The sequence below is a fragment of the Aedes aegypti genome, chromosome 2, assembly GCF_002204515.2.
Source record: "Aedes aegypti strain LVP_AGWG chromosome 2, AaegL5.0 Primary Assembly, whole genome shotgun sequence".
Lineage (NCBI taxonomy): Eukaryota > Metazoa > Arthropoda > Insecta > Diptera > Culicidae > Aedes > Aedes aegypti.
Genome location: NC_035108.1, coordinates 359,756,680 through 359,766,472, shown reverse-complemented (window position 1 = coordinate 359,766,472; position 9,793 = coordinate 359,756,680).

Sequence of the window (9,793 nt, the reverse complement as noted above, 5' to 3'; positions counted from 1 at the left end):
GTCAGTATCCTGGAAAATCGGTTCCTTAAATTCGTATTTTCTGAGTAGGACAAACCATACTATTTCAAATGTTCTAGCATAGTGTAGCCTTTTAACTGAATAACGATTTCCTGTGTTCTTGGAGGGTGCCCTGATCGTGGTGTCCGGTGATGATGATTGCCCCCATAAGATTTCTTTAAAGAAATTCATTGATAAAAAAGGTCTCGGCAAAGAAATAAATAGGCAAAATTACTAAAGGAACTTCTAGGACGTAAAATAGCTGCAATTATTGGCGAAAAACAAGGCCTAATTCGAAACATATCTCTTCAAAGAATTTCGAACTTACCTAAGGCTTAAAAAAAGTAAAAAAATCGGCCATAATTTTTGATTCCAGCAATATGTTCTTTCTCTGTTTTCGCTTCATTTTTTTAAATAATTTCGTATGAATGAACTTTTTAATTTATTTCTAAACTACGTTTAACCAAGTAAGTTCTTTACAGTCTCAAGAATATTAGTGATCAAATTCGTTAATGTATATCGAAGAGTGGTTTATACCTTTTGCTTCAAATCTTTTAGAAAGTAGTCAAATACAGGTCGGACTCGATTATCCGGAGACTCGATTATTCGGTGACTCGATTATCCGGGATTCGATTATCCGGAATTTTAGACTCGATTATCCGGAATTTGGTTTTTGATGTTCTTGTTTTTCAATTTTTATGCATAAATCTGAGAAAATTTGGTATTGCAATATACAATATGAATGGTTTTGCAGTTTTGAACGTATTTGGGTTTGAAAAAGTGTTTTTTGTGTACGCTGATCAAAAAATTTTGTTTTCTTGTGAAGACCCCTACTGTTCCTAGAAATAATTTCTGGCTACGACACCGCATCATATAAATAAAACAACGAAAAATGATAATATTTTAGTTCTTTTATCGAAGATTTCAATGTTTTTCTTAGTGATTCGATTATCCGGAGGATTCGATTATCCGGAGTGAAATAAAAATCGATACTCCGGATAATCGAGTCCGACCTGTAATATTGAGATTTGCTAAAAATGGCTAAACCTTGAAAAAGTTCAAACTTTGCCCTAACATTTTTTTTCTAGATAATCGTTGATTCTGTCAATTTCCTTCATATAGGGGAATTCACTATTCTTGGCAGTCCAAACCGATGTCGCGCTTCTTTTGCAATTTTCTCGAACATCAGCAGACAAATTACGTTTTTGCCTGTTTACATGTATGCGCTGCTCAATCCTCTATCAATTCACACCGATAGACTTGTTAAAACCTTCTTGGAAACTTATTTATAACGCTTCGAACAACCAATATCCGTGTCACTAATGTCGGCAGCCTTAAATATTCTCTTCGGCAGATTTTCCATAAGAACTGTAGGCAAATCTCCAAATCAGTCGCACTTTGTAGCGTGTTCATTTGAATTGATGGCATCTATGGTGAAATTGTTCGTCCAGTCTCGGCAATGTCGTCAACGGGAAGCTGACAAAACAAAGAAACATCTAAATGTTTTCATTGATGTGTTTTGAAGAAAAAATTCTGTGTATCTGGCATTTGAAATTTGGTTTCCGATAATAGTCCAATGGTACCAAAGCCGTAAAAGGCCCTAGTTTTCCCAAAAAAGTTATTAAAAACTTTTTCGCAAAGTTCATTATAAGTCCTTCAGAAATATTTTTAAAATGCATTGTAAATTGTGTTACAAATTCTCCTTTGTTTTTTTTTTGTAAATTCTACTTCAAATCCCCAGATTCTACAGGAATTATATACGAAAAGTATTTTTGGAATGTCTTTTGGCTTCGAATCTCCAGAAGAAATTTATTGAAAAATCCCAGGCATATTTTTACTTCCGAAATAAGCAATTAAGCAAAATAACTGGGCAGGGATTAATTAAGAAATTCATGAAGAAATTTTTGAAGATCTTTCTTAAAACTATATTTCAGAAATTGTTTTATAAATTCTGCAAAATATATATATTCTGGAATTGAATTCTTGTACATTTTTGAGGCGAAATTCATAGAGGCTTAATTATGAAGATTCTGATGGAGCTCCTTGAGAAATTTGTTTTTTTTTTTTTAATATGATTTGAACGATTTCAATTATTCTACAGTTTATTGTTTATTTATCCAGCCCATTGATTCACCTCTAGAGAAAAAATATAGATAATCACTTATCTTCGGTTGTTTCGATCTGATTTAACATTTTGTTGTTTCTTCTTCCTTCACATGACGTATTCTTAAACACCTTCGTACAAAAATTCGTACTTCAAAAAGCAACATTTTAAAGGATCTAAAGAAGTAATGATTAAAATTCCAGGAGTTTTAAAATTTTTCAGAGTTCTTATACGTATGGCTCCTGATTTCTGAAAATCCATCAGGAATTTCTCAACGAATTTTCAAAGTTATGCAAAAATTTACTCCAAGTTTTAAATTATGAATTTTGTTATAAAACATTTTTAGCAGAGTTCTTGATAAAAACCGCCAATATTTTCACCTTCAACTTTTACAGTTCTACCACAATAGTTAAAAGTTTTTAGATTAATCTGCCGGAGTTCATGCGAAACATGTTCTAAAATGTAAGATACAAACAGCTTCATAAAAATTCCATCTATTTTAACATAAACCATTGTTTATTATAAAGACGATAAAAATAACCAAGATTTTTTGTAGTTAATCCTACAAAAAACGCCAAAGCTTTTTCTGTGACCAACATCGTCAGGACGTCAAAAAGTTCCAAAATTTCTACGATTAATTCTTGAATTTCCCGATAAGAGTTCAATATTTTTCCAACTTCAATTTGAACTTTAATATTAAAAAAAGAGAAATCTCTGAACAAATTTCTCGAAAATTTTTTGAATATTTGCACGGAAGAGTTTATGAAAGAATAGCTGAGCCCATTCCACTAAAAACTTCGAAATGATTGAATTGAAAAAATATGGGTAAGGAATTCGGGGATTAATATTAAATTGATTTTTAGATAAATCTAAAGAAACACTTAGACAATTTTCTTTGAAAAAAATGCAGATAGATTTGTTGAAAACATCTCTGAGAAATCACTAAGAACATTTTCCCAGGTAAATCTTATTTCATTATTTATGAAAACTTTGTGAAATATTAGGAGAAATCAAGGGAGAATCAATAAGTTTTGCTGTGAATTTATCAAGCAATCCTCTACAAGGTATCGACTCAATTTGGAAAATAAAATTCCCTGACTTTCCCCGACCTTCCAGTAATTTTTCAGAAACATTTCAGAGTACTGAATTTGGTTTAAAGACGAAATAAAAATATAGTTGTCGGTCTCAGCACTACATTTTGTTTACCAAGTTTGGCATATCGCAGTACACTTTCTACGATATTCTAGATTTTGATGTATTATTTCAAGTGCCGTCAAATTTTGAACAACTACAAGGAAAATTAAGGTCTTTATTTGGACCGTAATAGGTCGTATGAAGAAAAAGCTTTCGCTCAGTTTAGCAAAGGCTTTCACTTTACTCGAATACAACTGTTAGATAATTTTCTAGAGCGTGTTTTAAAGCTAGTATGATTAAACTGATCACTTGAGTGTTTTCTTTCAAAGCTTAAAGATTCGTATGAAACAAAAAATAGTGAAACCTGAGTACCGTTAAGTCACCGTGCGGCCGCCATTCACCGTGCACTTATACAAATTCCTACAGAATATTCATACAATTTTTACAAATTATTCTTTTGTCAGCAAAATAAGATAAAACTGATGAAATGAAGTAGTTTTTGTCACAAAGCATTCTGAAAAAACTAGTTTATGTAGTCGAAATCATGTGAATTCTGTGCCAAAACGAGATTTTTCAACACTCTTAGTAGAAACGCCAAAAAATCACATTTTTCATTTTAACGTTAGAGTATGAAATTTTTCAAAATTTCAACAAGTTTTCACTGTGACTACTATAAGTAAGATGCATTCCATCCTATGAGCAATGAGATTTTATGCAAATTTGATTTTTTATTGTGTATCAGTCGAAACCCAAATGCACGGTGAATGGACCCTTTTCTATATATATGGTTCCTATTACCGTGCATTAGTTTAAAAGGCATGACATTATTCGGTAATATTAGATTTATTGTTATGTCGTAATTAAACAAATTCTTATTTAGTGAAAATGGAATGGTTTGGACAGTCAAACCTCTTATAACGATTTTAATAAAACAATAATGATTTAGCGAATTTTTAAACTTTTTATGTTTTTTTTTGTTACTGAAGATTTGAATATTCTTAAAAATGAGTGTGCACACTACTAGCAACATAGTTGCTCCATCAACAACGTTTCTTCAAGATACGAAATAAAATCATGAGGAAACTATACGCACGGTAAATGGTGCACTAGTGGGCACGGTAAATGGTGACATAGAACGGTACGAGGCGACCTTAACATGACATTTTCAAACATATTTTTTAAGTAATTTTTTGTTATGAATCACTAGTTTTAGATTTTTCCCTGAATTATGATATAATTGCACGCTACGTAGTGGTATTTCAGGACGCTTCAAATTATTTGGAAATGTTCTATAAGTTTTTGAAGTGCAGATTTTTCTTAAATGCACGGTGAATGGTAGCTTGACGGTAGATACCCAGAAAATCCTGAGTCATCTACTTACTAATCATACTCAGTTAAAATCTTCAAGATTTCAAATTCTTAATGTTTTTCTCTACATGTATTTGTTTAATATAAGAAGATGCTATTTCATAGACTATTAGGCTGATACAAATATTTTTTTTTTTTTTTATGTCCGAGACCACTTGGAAGGTTCGAGGGGGGGGGGGATAAAAATAAATAAGGAACAAAACAATAAAAATGAAAAAAAGTTATTTTTTTCAAATTTTCATTTGTAACGATAGTTGTAAAACTTTTTTCAGTTGTCATCTGGATCATTATTTTACCTGTTTTTGGTTTTAAAAATTAAAAAACATAACTGATGTCAAAAAAATGATGAATCTTTTTTTCCCCCTCAAAATTTTCGGATTTTTGAAGGGGGGGTGACATAAAAGAAAATTAATATTTGTATCAGCCTTACCAAAAATATTACATTATTCCTCAATAAACTAATGCGAATATTTCATCAAGAATACTTAGGATGATATTTTCAAGAGTCTCATTTTTTTCCCTCAAAATGAATTCATATTTTTTTTTTGAATAGGCACAGCGTAACAAAAATGACATTTTTGCGTGTCTCAAGGATCTAATTATGTGTCTCTAGTAAATTTGGGGTTGCTTAATCTGGTGCCATTCTCAGAAATGTTCCAGCACGTCACAATTTTTAGCTACAGGTCGCCAAAGTTGTATAAAACACTGGTTTTATTAATGTTTACATGAAATTTAAAGTACAATTTATCAAACTTTTTTATAATCTAATCCACCAAACATGCAAAATAGAACTTGAACTTTCATTTCAGACATAATTTGATTGAAATCGCGCGATTAAATTTCGATTAAACCGATTTTTTCAACATGCTTGCAGTCTCCATACAAAATTCTTCGTTTCTTCTATATGGAAAAATACAACAATTCTCTAAACCATCAAAAAACAACTTTTCCGCATCGAAAGTATTACAAATTTTGATGATAAGTATTGTTATACATATAAAGTTTGAATTCTGTGGCAAATTAAGCCAATATATTACCTTACAAGCTGACAAACTTGCATGCAAGTTGGCTGAAATAGTCATTTTTTGCGTTTTCAACAGTCAATATCTCAAAAACTAGACGTGCTATGATATTTCTGAAAACGGCAATGGATTCAGCAACCCTTAATTAAGTGAATAGCGGTATTTTGGTGCTGGAGACAAAAACGTGTTCCGCAGTGTAGGTACTTCAAATAATTCTTCGCGAAGATTTGTTACAATTTATTTATTTTAATAAAAATTTTGGACTTTCCATATGAATTATGCCTTGGTTTTCTTCCCCGAAGAATTCATCTAAAGATGCTTGAAAAAATCATTCAGGGATTTATTATTGTTCTAATAAAAACTTGTCGTGCCTCCAGCAATGCTGTGAGGAACTGCTCCAAGAATGCAATAATCGATTCTTCTAAGAGTATCGTCAAGAAATCTCACAAAATTTCAATACATCATAGCAGAAATCCTATTAAGAGAATTTCTGGATTCTTAAAAATTTTAGAGGAGGGGAAAAGCACTAAAATTTCGATTCACAAGAATTCGGTAAACGTTCGGTAAATGTTACAATTTTAATTTCACCGGAAAAGGCCGATGAAATTGTCAATAAAATTTATGATAGCGGGGATGATCCAGACATAACAAATTGCAAAGAATCGCAAATTGAACACTGAAAGAGAATTTCAGAAGAATCTCCAGAATATCTGGGGAATTTTTTGTGTTCATTCTGCGATTCTAAACATCAGTATAGGAAAGCTCCTAATGAAAATCCTAAAGTAGCGCATGGAACCTTATTCATCACATTTTCAAAATTCGAAATTCCGATGATCTTTTTTATAGATAGTAAAATATAGTTTACTTTACCATACATAACAGCGCTTTATCAATGATTAATAGCTAAGATTGATTACCCATTTCGTCCAACAAATTTATCGTATTTAATAATTTGCAGATAATCAACTCGTTTAATGTTGTAATATAGTATTCATAGATAATTTTCCCTGACCTGCAGTGAAATTCTCTGACTTTCCAGGTCAAAAATTGGATTCCCTGACATTCCCTGACTTTCCAGGTTTTTCCAGGTAGTCGACACCCTGACTTTAAAAATTTCAGAGAGATTTTTGAACACAATTTTGGTAGTATTTATTGTAATATTTCTTGGAGAAATCCTAAGTATTTCCAGAAAATCTGGTGAAACTGGTAAAGGCGTTCTTGCACTGGAAAAGTACAGAAATAGTTCATGAAGAGATCCCCGATACTTGAAAAGTTTGAGCAAGAACTTCAAAGGGATACTCTTCGTGAGTTCTTTGGAAAAATTCTTGAAGGATTTTTTACTGGATTAGACAAAGAATTGATATTTTCCGTAATTATTATTATTATTATTATTATTTATTTAGGACAATTCACCATACGTGTGGCATTCGTGTCGGATTTTCCGTAATGAAAATTGTAATTTACAAGTAATGCTTGATATTCAGAGATAATAGCTGATTTGAGACAAAAATACAAACAGATAAAATCAACGCAAATTTTCGCAAACTACGAAATTTGCGAAAATCATGATTATTACTACGGTAAACCAAGAATTTTCTAGGCCCCCCCCCTAGGCCCCCTCCAGGAAAAAATCCTAGCTACGCCAATGCGTTTAGGGATGATAATATAATAAACGAGACCGGTATTGAACGCATAACCTTCTGCTTAGTAAGCCGAAGCGGTAGCAATTTATAACCAACCACGGCATAGATTAGCTGGACAAACAATATGTCGCGTGAAATAACAAGACTTCGTTTATGGATTAATGTTCCATGGATCACTGTTAAAACTGATTCAGCAACTAAATTTCCCTAACTCCTTAGATTTCACTTATTGTGATCGATCTTATTTCATTACATACACACTCCGAAAAAGTCATGCGATTTTACGTCTTTTGGATGCACATAAAAGAAGCGAGCCAAATGACGTGAATTTGTGTCACATTTTAAATACGATGGTGTCTGATTCGGGAAATGTCAAAAATAGCGGCATCGTTTTCATGTCCTTCATCATGCAAAATTACATTTTTCTTTCAATACATCTTTCAGATCCCATTTTTACGTCACTTCAGCACTTACATCATGTGTCATTCAGTCATAATGTGAATTACGTCCGGAGTGATTTTCATTATTTTTAAGAGTGTATATATTCAATTTTAAATGACTTTACATACAGTTATTCCGGTTGTTCCAGCAAATATCTTTTTTTTCGCTTTCTTTATGATATAAAATTCGGTTTATGGTGAATATATCTTAAAGCGATAATTTTTCATGAATACTTTGTATGAAGCACTTTCAGACTTTCAATTATGCACATTTTTGCTGAAGGCACCAAAGAGCTATCTCGAATATTTTTCAAGTTATAGACAATTTTCGGTTAAGAAACATATTATTTTCAAAATTTTGTCAATCTTTTCAAACAAAAAACGTCCTCACAGTTTTTTCACCATAAACAGAGAAAGAGATAATAGAAGGTATCAGGTATCAGAAGGGCGGCTCCAGAGGCACGTTCCCCGCCATTTGGGAGATTTGTGCCATCGCCATATTTGAGCCTATTTCATCATCTACCCGATGGGAAAGGAAAAAGAAGGGAAAGATGGGAGGAAAAAGGAGTGGGGTCCCTTGAAGAGGGAAAATCGCATAAGCGAATTAAGAGCATGTAGCTCCATACCGCAATGGGTTCGAACAGCGCCCTAAAAAGGGCACTGTAAAACGCATGAGCGTAAAGAGAGCCTATAGCTCATTACCACTGCGGGTTAAGAATACCAGAAGGTCCTGAAGATTCAGTTTTCTGAAATCAGTTTCACTTAATAAGTGTTTACCAAGTAATTGGAATCGCAATCACGCGAAAAATTGACATTTACAGATCAGGTGATAAAAAGTTCCAGTATCGGAATCACAACTACCACACACAAATGTATCAACACACTGAATATTTGCCATGTGGTAGTTAAGTCAGCAGTGGCCAGTCAAGGTTGTAACCAAGCGACTGCAATTCTGCTTTGACAGATTTGTTTAATACTTAGCCACCCTTTTGGATGGCTTAGTAATATACAGACGTCCACTCGTCCCGCGAAGGGAGTTGTGAGGAACATTTCCTACAAGCAAAGTAACAAGCAATTGAGAGATCACTCGAAGCAAGGGCAATTGTGTCCCAATTCACCGGAAGTGGAAACATCCAAATCACTAGAATTTCCAATGGACGGAGAAAATCCATGGAATTTGGTCACAACCAATTCCCAGTTTGTGGAGTATAACAAATGCAAAGTCTGCGAATTTACATTCTAATGTTCATATAGAGATGTAGCGATGATCAGATAATGATTCATCATCTGATACATGCCAATTCGTCAACTCGTGACTGATTCTATTCGAGCAGAGCATTATGTCTAACACTTCTTCTCTGGCAGATACCATGAAGGTAGGAGGATTTCCTACAATAAGTAATCCAAGATTTGAACTACTTAAGCATTCTCTGGAGCATTTGAACTGGAGCTTCTCAAATTGGTATCATTGCCCACAAATAGCAGAAGGCCTTTTCATAGGCAGTGAACGAAAACTCGTTTGAAATCATCCATTGGGGATGGTTCATCATGTGGTAAATACACCACAAAACGAAAGACGTATTTCCTATTGAGGTCACATACAGAAATATCAATTGTGACAGCATATACATCTCTGGTTGTTAACTCAGAAATGAGTATGGCGACGTCAGCGCTATTTACGAGCACGCATGCACGAGGCATGGCACGCAAATTTGCCATTTCATGTTTCTGAAAGAAGCAAAAACTGGGTCCACTAGGTTTCCTAGATAAAAGTTTACAAAAGTAAGGTTTTTGAACTAGCGCCACTTGAGCTGTACCATTTGCATGAGTCTACAAAGATTGATCATTGCTGACATTTTATGCTGGAGATTGATCTAACTAAGCTATCCTAGCCGTAGCCACTACCCAAACTAGGCAAGATTAAGCTTTTCGCAATCTCAGAACGAAAAAGATCAGCAGCGAACAAAAACCAAATCGGTATCTCTTAAAAGTCGCCAAAGGCGGCGAAAAGCACAGAATACACTGTGTAAAACGCATAATGCGAAACCATTGAGGAGAAAATTTAAACTAAATTACATTAAATGT